This window comes from Lipotes vexillifer, unplaced genomic scaffold (genome assembly GCF_000442215.2).
Source record: "Lipotes vexillifer unplaced genomic scaffold, Lipotes_vexillifer_v1.1 scaffold1129, whole genome shotgun sequence".
NCBI lineage: Eukaryota > Metazoa > Chordata > Mammalia > Artiodactyla > Lipotidae > Lipotes > Lipotes vexillifer.
The window spans coordinates 1480646-1490587 of record NW_006789022.1 but is presented as its reverse complement, the minus strand read 5'-3'; positions in this window follow the sequence as shown (position 1 = coordinate 1490587).

The window sequence follows — 9942 nt, the reverse complement described above, 5'->3', positions numbered from 1 at the left end:
GGGGGGGGGAAAGCATTGTGCGGGCCGTACCATTTGGAGGGGTGAGTATGCAAGGGACAGACATTATAGGCCTAAGAGAAATAAAGTGTCTTAGAGACTCATTCCAGGGGGATTCACAACAGTTTGACAAATCAGATGCTTTCTAAGAGAACTGGATTCAGGAAAGAAACATATGTCTCCTCCTAGATCACCCCCAAGTTGTGTGGGAGTGAGTTGGGTCCCCGTGGCTGCTACTGATTGCTCGAAATAGAGTTACGCGGACCAGTAAGAAAAAGAAAGGAAAATCGCTGGCCTATCGAAAGAGAAAAGCAGGTGAGCGGTTGCTAGGGGCGGAAGGTAGCGTTGCCTAGGGCTAGGTCCAACCCGGGTGGGCCGAGAGTAGAAAAGGCGCAATCCGTGGGCGGGTGTTCCGAGTCTGCCCCAGGGGACGTTTGTTACGCTCTGAAAGGGATCTGTTCCTGGGACTGAGGAGAAGGCAGACCTTTCATTCCGGCTAATCTTGGGATGGGAGTGTTCTGTTCAAAGGGATGGATTTCAACGTCGCATGCCAGCACCCCTCCCCAAGCCTACAGCTTTGCTGTCCTTATATCATTCATTCCTGGGCCGTAGGCGCAGCTCCCCCTGGTCTTGGCTGTCTATGTCTGTCTATGTCTGCTTCGCAGCCAACCCAGTCAGCTCGTTGACAGAATGGAGCTAATGCACCCACTTTGTGCCTTGCATTTTCCTCCATCATCTAATTTAATCATCAGTCACTAAAGTTAATAAGCTAGGTGGTGCTATCCTCATCTTACGTGGGACCAATTGAGGTTCAGAAATTTAACAAGTCCTGGGATTGGCACCAGATCTCTCTGACCCTATATTCGTGTACCGTTAACCTCAGTTACCTTTACCACCACCTGTTGACCTGAATTGGCCTGACCAGTTTAGCTTGTAACCTGTCACTGTGTTGGCTCCCCCATAAGGCTGTCTATGACTTTCTAGTGACTGCGTCCAGTAGCCAGCTTTCAGTTCTTGCCTGACTCAACCTCTCTCTCCTTAAAAGTCTCCTCCCTGAGCTTCTGTGACCCCACATGCCTCTGCTTTTCCCCCCAGCTATGTCTCTGTCCCCTTCCTTTTATTTAAATGCTGTCCACATTGGCCACTTCTGTCTGCTTTCCCTGCATGATCCTCTCTGCTCCTGTGGTTTCAATACCCCTGCCCTGTTGCTGATGACTCCATGTGAGGTCTTCAGCTGGGCTCTCTCCTGCTTTAAAAAAAATTCAGTGTCCCTAGTCCTCCACCGCAACCCCAGCTCCAGAAACGTGGGCATCACATTCACCATCTCCCTCTCGATCTGCCCCCCACATCGGAACTGGTAATTAAGTTATTTATTCAGTTGTCTGCAAATACGTATCCCATGCTGCCTGTTCTAGTAACTTAGGATGTCAGTGAACAAAGCAAAGATCTTTGCCTTTGTGTAGTTTCACCCTAGTAGATGTGGTGGACAATAAACCATATACATAATGTAAGTGCATTATCTAATATGTTGGAAGGTAAGAAGTGCTGTAGGGGAAAAGTAGAGCAGAACAAAGGGGACCAGGAGTGTGGAGGGGTGCTCGAAGCAGGTTGCAGTATCAGCGAGAAGATGACATTTGAGCAAAGAGTTGAAGGAGCTGAGTGGATATCTGGGTAGAGTTGCAGCTAGGTAAGGGTGGACCAGTCCTGGTTTGTTGGAGGAGGTGAGTGTGGCTGGAGTAGAAATAGCAAAAGGGTGAGTAGTAGGAGAGGGGGGCAGGACCAGAAGGTGTTGGCCATTATAGGGACTTTGACTTTTACTCTGAGTGACATGATGAGCCATTGGAGGGTGTTGAGTAGAGGTGTAACATGTCCTACTTAGGTCTAAAAGGATCACTCCAGCTCCTGTGCTGTGGGATGTTGTGGGGTGGAGGACAAGGGTTTGGAGCAAGGAGATCAATTAGGAGGTTCTTGCAATACATCAGGCAAGATACTGGCTTAAAAAAAATGCACAACGTGAGAGTTGCAAGTTAAGTTTTATTTGGGTCAAAGTAAGGACTGCACCCCAAGAGATAGCATTTCAGATAGCTCTGAGCAGCTCTGAGAAGCTGCTCCGAGGAGGCAAAGAGGGGGAGCCCGGTTATATAGAAGTTTTGCAACAAAGGGCAGGTAGTCTGAATAATCAAAAGATTATTGTTAATTAAAGAAAACCAGATATATCAAGTTAAGAAATTTAGTGCTTTTCTATGTATGGGAAGATGCAAGAGTCTGGGCTCACTGAAATCATTCCTTTGATACGCACCTCAGCTATCTGGGGCTAGTATCCAGTGTTTTCACATCCTGAGTTTCCTCAGGGCTCACTGGCTCATGTTGGAGGGCTGCAATTGTTGATGGCTGTGACATCCTTTGTTTACTGATATGGCAGGAAATATTCCAGTTATCAATATTCCATTTATCACTATGAAGTTCTATTGAGTCTACCTCCTGAGTGTCTCTAGAATTTAGTCTTTCTCTTCCATCTTCATCTCTTAGTCCTAGTTCATTCAGACCAGCATTATCTCATGCTTGGGCAAATGCAACAGTCACCTAACTGATGTCCTTTCCTACATTCTCCTCCCTATTAACTGTCCAAGCAGTGGCAAAAAAGATCCTCTGACACCTCAGTACATATCTTGCCTCCCTTTCCCAAACACTGCCCTTCAGGCCTATGCCACATTTCTGGGGGCTCCCGATGCACCATACATACCATGACCCAAGTGGGACCCTCAACTTTTTTTAAAATTAATTAATTACTTTTGCGGGGCTGCGTTGGGTCTTCGTTGCTGCATGTGGACTTTCTCTAGTTGTGGCGAGTGGGGGCTACTCTTCGTTGAGGTGCGCAGGCTTCTCCTTGCAGTGGCTTCTCTTGTTGAGGAGCACGGGCTCTAGGCGCACGGGCTTCAGTAGTTGTGGCATGCAGGCTCAGTAGTTGTGGCACGCAGGCTTAGGTGCTCTGTGGCACGTGGAATCTTCCCAGACCTGGGATAGAATGTGTGTCCCCTGCACTAGCAGGAGGATTCTTTTTTTTAAATAAATTTATTTATTTTATTTATTTATTTTGGCTGTGTTGGGTCTTCGTTGCTGCCCACAGGCTTTCTCTAGTTGCGGCGAGCGGGGGCTGCTCTTAGTTGTTGCGGTGCATGGGCTTCTCATTGTGGTGGCTTCTCTTGTTGTGGAGCATGGGTTCTAGGCACGCGAGCTTCAGTAGTTGCAGCATGCAGGCTCAGTAGTTGTGGCTCACAGGCTCTAGAGCACAGGCTCCGTAGTTTTGGTGCACGGGCTTAGTTGCTCCATGGCATGTGGGATCTTCCCAGACCAGGGCTCGAACCCGTGTCCCCTGCATTGTCAGGTGGATTCTCAACCAGTGTTCCGCCAGGGAAGCCCTGGCAGGCAGATTCTTTATCCACTGCACCACCAGGGAAGTCCGACTCTCACCTTTTGTATAGGCCTTTCCTTCTCCAAAGACTGTCTTTCTCTTCAATTATCAACACAGTAAACATTGCTTAACTCCTCAGTCTGGATGGGGGCCCCTTCCGTGTGTTCCCACAATGCTTTGTGTTTCCCCCATCATGGGGCTTAGCACCCTGTGCTGACGTTGGCAATGAACTTAAATCTCACTTGCAGAGGCCCTGAGCTTAACGATGGAGGCCTGAGTCTTTTTTCCTCACACTGAACAAAAGAAGTAGATTTCCAAACAAAGCATATCACCAGTGTTAAAGAAGGTCATTTTATTATGATACAGGGGTCAGTCAATCAAGAAGATATATAACAATCCTAAACATTTGTGCACCTAATAACAGAGCTTCAAATTACAAGTAACAACTGATTGAATTGCAGGGAGATATAGGCAAATCCATAATAATAGTCAAAGATTTTAATCATCTTCTTTCATTAATTGATAGAACAACAAGTAGGCAGAGAATCAGCAAGGATAGAGTAGACTTAAGCAATATTATCAACCACTTGACCTGATTAACATTTACAGAACACTTCACCCAACAAGAGCAGAATACATGTTTTTCTTAAATGCGCATAAAACATTTACCATGACACACGTATTTGGGGACATTAAACAAGACTCAATAAATTTAAAAGAATTCAACCCACATAAAGTATTTCTATGACCGCAATGGAATTAACTTAGACATCAATAAGAGAAAGATGCTTGGAAAATCCCAAAATTTTTGGAAACAAAACGCTTCTAAGTAAGTAATGGATTAAAGAATAAATCAAAAGGGAAACTAGAAAGTCTTTTTAACTTAGTGAAAATGAAAACACACATAATAGAATTTGTGGGATTCCACTAAAGAATTTGGGGGAAATTTATAGTACTAAATTCTTATGTTAGAAAAGAAGAAAGGACTGCTTATGACCTCAGCTTCCACCTTAAGGAACTAGAAAGAGAAGAGAAAAATCAACCCCCAAATAAGCAAAATAAAGGAAGTAATTAACTCCAAAAAGGAAATCAATGAAATAGAAAACAGAAACAAAAAATAGAGAAAATCAAAGAAACCAAAAGATGGTTCCTTGAAAAGATCAATAAAATTGACAGACTTCCTAACCAGATTGATCAGGAAAAAAAGAAAAAGGTACAAATTACCAATATCAGGATTGAGAGAGGTGACATCGCTATAGATTCCACAGATATTAAAAGAGTAATAAGGGTATATCATGAACAATTTTATGCCAATAAATTAGACAAATTCTAAGATATGGAGCAAGGCAAGGGTGTCTGCTTTTCCCACTTCCACTCAACATTATACTGGAGGTCCTTGTCAGGGCAATAAAGCAAGAAAAAAAAAGCATACAGATTTTAAAAGAAGAAATAAAACTATCTTGGTTCACAGACAACATAATTGTCTATACATATAATCCTAAGGAAGCCACAAAAAAGTTACTAGAACTAACAAGTGAGTTCAGCAAGGTTGTAGGATAGAAAGTCAATATACAAAAGAAACTGCATTTCTAAATACAGTAAACAATGAGAAATTAAAAATTTTAAAATACTACTTACAGAGCATTAAAATATGAAATACTTAATGATAAAATTAATGTAAAAATATGCAAGACTTATACAGTGAAAAGTATAAAACATTGCCAAGAGAAATTAAATATCTATGTAAATGGAGAGGTATACTGTGTCTGTGGATCAGAACACTTAACACTTCTATGATGCCAATAAAATAGAGAAGATTAATGAAGCTCAAAGCTGGCTCTTTGAATAAGCTAATAGGCAAAATTCTGGCAAGACTGATCAAGAACATAAAGTGAAGGTAAAAATAAACAATATAATGAATGAAAAAGGGAGATAACCACAGACACAATGGAGATTTAAAAATAATAAGTGTGGGGACTTCCCTGGTGGTGTAGTGGTTAAGAATCCACCTTCCAATGCAGGGCACGCGGGTTCAATCCCTGGTCAGGGAACTAGATCCCACATGCATGCTACAGCTAAGAGTTCATATGCCACAATTAAGGAGCCCGCCTGCCACAACTAAGACCAGGTGGCAACCAAAGAAAAAAAGAATATTCATCCTCTAACAAAAAAAATAATAATAAGGGTGTAGTAGGGGCAATTTTATGGCAACAAATTTGAAAACTTAGGTGAAAGTAACAATTTCCTAGAAAACAAAAGATGTGTAAAACTGACCCAACACGATATAGAAAACATGACTAGACCAATAAATATACATTTTAAAGTTGCTGAGAGAGTAGATATATTTTTTTGGTATTTATTTATTTATTTGGCCGTGCTGGGTCTTAGTTGCAGCACACGGGATCTTCGTTGCAACAGGCGGGATCTTTAGTTGCGGCATGTGGGATCTAGTTCCCTGACCAGGGATGGAACCCGGGCCCCCTGCATTGGGAGTGCAGAGTCTTAACCTCTGGACCACCAAGGAAGTCCCTCATGCCTGTTTCATAGATGAGGAAACTGAGGCACAGAAAAGTTAAGTGACTTGCCCAAGGTTTGCACAGCTAATAGGGAAAGGCAAAGTCAGGATTTAAAGCAGGCAGTGTGATCCCACAGCCCCCCTCACCCTGTGTACTTTGTAACATGTCCATTTTCTCAATCCCCGTGACAACGTGTTGTTTCATTCATGAGAAGGCGGAGGCTCAGAGAGGCTAAGGGACTTAGCCTCAGTCACCCTGGAGAGTGGCTGAGCTGGGACCGTCTGGTTGCCTCACACACCACAGCCCTCCTAGTCGGCTGCCAGGTCCCACTGCCTGGTCCCCACTCCCCCAGTGTCTGTGAGGAGTTCCACCCCCCAATTCAAGCAGTGTCAGGGAGCTGAGTCATTCCCAACAGTCTCTGGGCAAAGCTGGGGAACAGCCACCACAAGGCTAGACAGCTTGGCCGTCCTCGGAGGGCAGAGCAGGGTCAGAAGCCCAAGTCTCTGCCCTCTGCAGGGTGCAGGCAGCCAGGTGTGAGGCCATGTCAGGACGCAACTCGGGCCACCATGGGCTTCAGGGAAAGGGACATACATTACAGGGGACAGGTCCGGGGACAGCACCTATCACCCAAGTCTAGTTCAGACAAAGAAAGGTGTGGCTTGGGCAGTCAGCTGGCGCCCGGCCAATCAACAAAATTTTAATGGAACCTTTTATGTGTCAGACACGGGGCTGGGTGCTGGGAACTCAGCTGTGAGTAAAAAGACCCCTTCCGCCCTTCTTAGCCTTCTTGCCCAGGGTAAGAAATCTGGGGCACACACCTTTCCTCCTACTTCTCACTTGCTCCTGTCTCCTTCCCCTTAGAATAGATGGAGTTTCCCTCTTCCCATGGATTCAGTTGTTTATTCATCCAACAAGTATATAGTGAGTCCCCGCCATCAGCCAGGCCTTGTTCTAAGTGTAGAGAATGCATTTGTGAACAAAATAGATAAAAATCCCTGCCCTCGCGGAGTGTACAGTCAATAAAAGACAACAAATACACAAGGAAACACATAGGGAAGTGAGGACTTTGGGAAATCAAGAGGGTAGGGGAGGTGGGGCAGATGAGGAGGACCCTGAGTGTTTGAAAGGAGGAGAGACAGTTCTGTCTGAGCAGCAGGTGTGTACAGATGTGGATTCAGGTAGCTTCAGGGGCAGGAAAAGAGAAAGAGTGTTGGAGGTGAGGAGTGAGAAGTGATTAGTTATCTCAGAAAGAGGGAGTAGGAACTTTGTATCGAGCTGCAGTAGGAGTGCCAGGAAGCATGAGTGTCCAAAGAATTTTATGACCTTAGAGCCCTGAGTTCAAAGTGAAGGAACCCTCTGGTTATCTGCTTTGTTTTCTCCTCTGTTGCAGGTACTAAGTAGGTGGACGGAAGGGTTCAGCCAGAGTTGGAGTCTCCTAGGCATGGTAGTTTTAGGATATGTCCATACATTCATGATACCTCTCTTTTCAAGAGGTGGACCCTAATTCCCCTCCCCTTGAGTATAAGCTGGACTCAGTGATTTGCTCCTAACGAATAGAATAAAAGTGATGGTGTGAGACTTTGGAGGCCTGGTCACGCACGAAAGGCACTTTGGCTTCCTGCTTGCTCTGTCTTGCGTCAATCGCTCTGGAGGAAGCCAGCTGCCATGGCATGAAGACACTCAAGCAGCCCTACGGACAGGTCCACATGCTGAGGGACTGAGGCCAACAGCCAATAGCCATGGCAGTGACCCTCTGGGAAGGGGATCCTTCAGCCCCAGCCAGGCCTTCAGACGACTGCAGCTCTGGCCAACTTCACTACAAATCTCATGAGAGACTGTGAGTCAGAACCTCCCAGCTAAGTTGCTCCTGAATTCCTGACCCACAGAACAGCGAGATGAAACGCTTTTTGAAAAAATTTAAACCCCGAAGTTCTGGGGTAATTTTTACACAACAATAGTTAACTAATACCCCAGGTATCTTGGATAGAGTGAGGAGTGATTGGAGGGTGGGCTTCTACCTGGTAATTCAAGAACCCAGGCTCCTTGTATCTGGTGGCCCTACCATTCCCTAGGGGTTCTTGGAGTTACCTGGAAATCTTCTGCATTTGGCTGGAAGTCAAATGACAGTGAGGCAGATCGTAAGAGAGGGAGGTTTTCAAAGGCCATACCTGGTAATGAATAATAAAAAGTAATGAAAAATGGGATGAGGAACTGACTTTTAAGATGGAACCAAAAGATGATTAGAAGGTAGGAAGGGAGAAAGGAATAAAGATCAGTGGGAAGACCTCTGGCCTGAAAGTCTGGGTGTATTTCAGGAAGTAAAGAGAATCCCTGGAGCTTGGGGAGAGAGGCTGAGAATGGCTGAAAATGAGTCTGAGGAGGTGGGTGGAGCCAGATGGCTCAGGGTCTTGTAAACAGCCTCTTAGGACTTTATCCAGGGTCAGTGGGAAGAAACTGCGGGTTTCCACAGGAGATAGCTGAGCGCCGATAGCTGAGATGGACAGAGCGCCGGCCTGGAGGAGGGAGGGGAGCATCAGCTGGAGCTGGAAGAGTGGTCAGGAAGCTGCTGCAGCCGCTGAGGGAGAGATAAAGAGAGCCCGCTCCCGGCTGGGAGATGCTGAAGGTATGAAGGGCCAGGAGGCAGCATTTGACTAAGTGTGTGTGTGTGTGTGTGTGTGTGTGTGTGTGTGTGTGTGTCGCTGGGGGAGCGGGATGGCCGAGGGGAGGGAAAGGGCCCTAGTGGGCCCAGTCTTCTATGTGGAAGGTAGAATTATTCTCAAGGACGGGGGAATCCCAGAGACAGCAGGTTTACAGGCAGCATGTTGAGTTCACTTTGTAAAATAATGCAATATTTGATACATACAAAATAATTGATATCAAATACACATAAGCAATAGAGTGAAATAATAAACACCCAACTTGAGAAACAGACTATTAGCAACATCGCTGTCTCCTATCACGTGTCCGTCTCCCACAAGATACCACATCCCTAATTTTATTATTTTTATTTTTTAAAATACCTTTATATAGTGTATTCCTTCAGATGTATCCTTTTTTTAATTTTATTTTTTAATTTTTTGGCCGAGCCACTCGGCATATGAGATCTTAGTTTGCAACCAGGGATAGAACCCACACCCCCTGCAGGGGAAGCGGGGAGTCTTAACCACTGGACCGCCAGGGAAGTTCCCTATTATTTTTAAATATTAATTATTTTAAAACTCATTACATTGCTTTTATTTTTCTCTTAAACCCAAGTGGTTATTTCATTATAAATATGCTTACAAAAATGTTCCAGTTAATCATTGAAAGGATTTTCTTTTTCAGTGCAAAATTGTTTTAATATACATTTATTTATTTATTTTTGGCTGCGTTGGCTCTTCATTGCTGCACACGGGGTCTCTAGTTGCAGAGAGCAGGGGCTACTCTTCCTTGTGGTGGGCAGGCTTCTCATTGCAGTGGCTGCTCTTGTTGCGGAGCACAGGCTCTAGGCTCATGGGCTCAGTAGTTGTGGTGGCTCATGGGCTCTAGAGCACAGGCTCAGTAGTTGTGGTGCACGGGCTTAGTTGCTCCACAGCATGTGGGATCTTCCAGGACCAGGGCTTGAACCGGTGTCCCCTACAATGGCAGGCGGATCCTTTTTTTTTTTTTTTGCGGTACGCGGGCCTCTCACTGTTGTGGCCTCTCCCATTGCGGAGCACAGGCTCCGGATGCGCAGGCTCAGCGGCCATGGCTCACAGGCCTAGCTGCTGCGCGGCATGTGGGATCTTCCCAGACTGGGGCACGAACCCGTGTCCCCTGCATCGGCAGGCGGACTCTCAACCACTGTGCCACCAGGGAAGCCCAGCAGGTGGATTCTTAACCACTGCGCCACCAGGGAAGTCCCTTCAGTGCAAAATTGACTGCACTCCAGGTAAAGCTGCCAATAACTTGATCCACCTCAGCAACTGGCTCAGACTTTCCGCCCAGCCACCGCCCCTCCCATTGCTTTAACCACTTGTCGCCTACTGCCCCATGGGA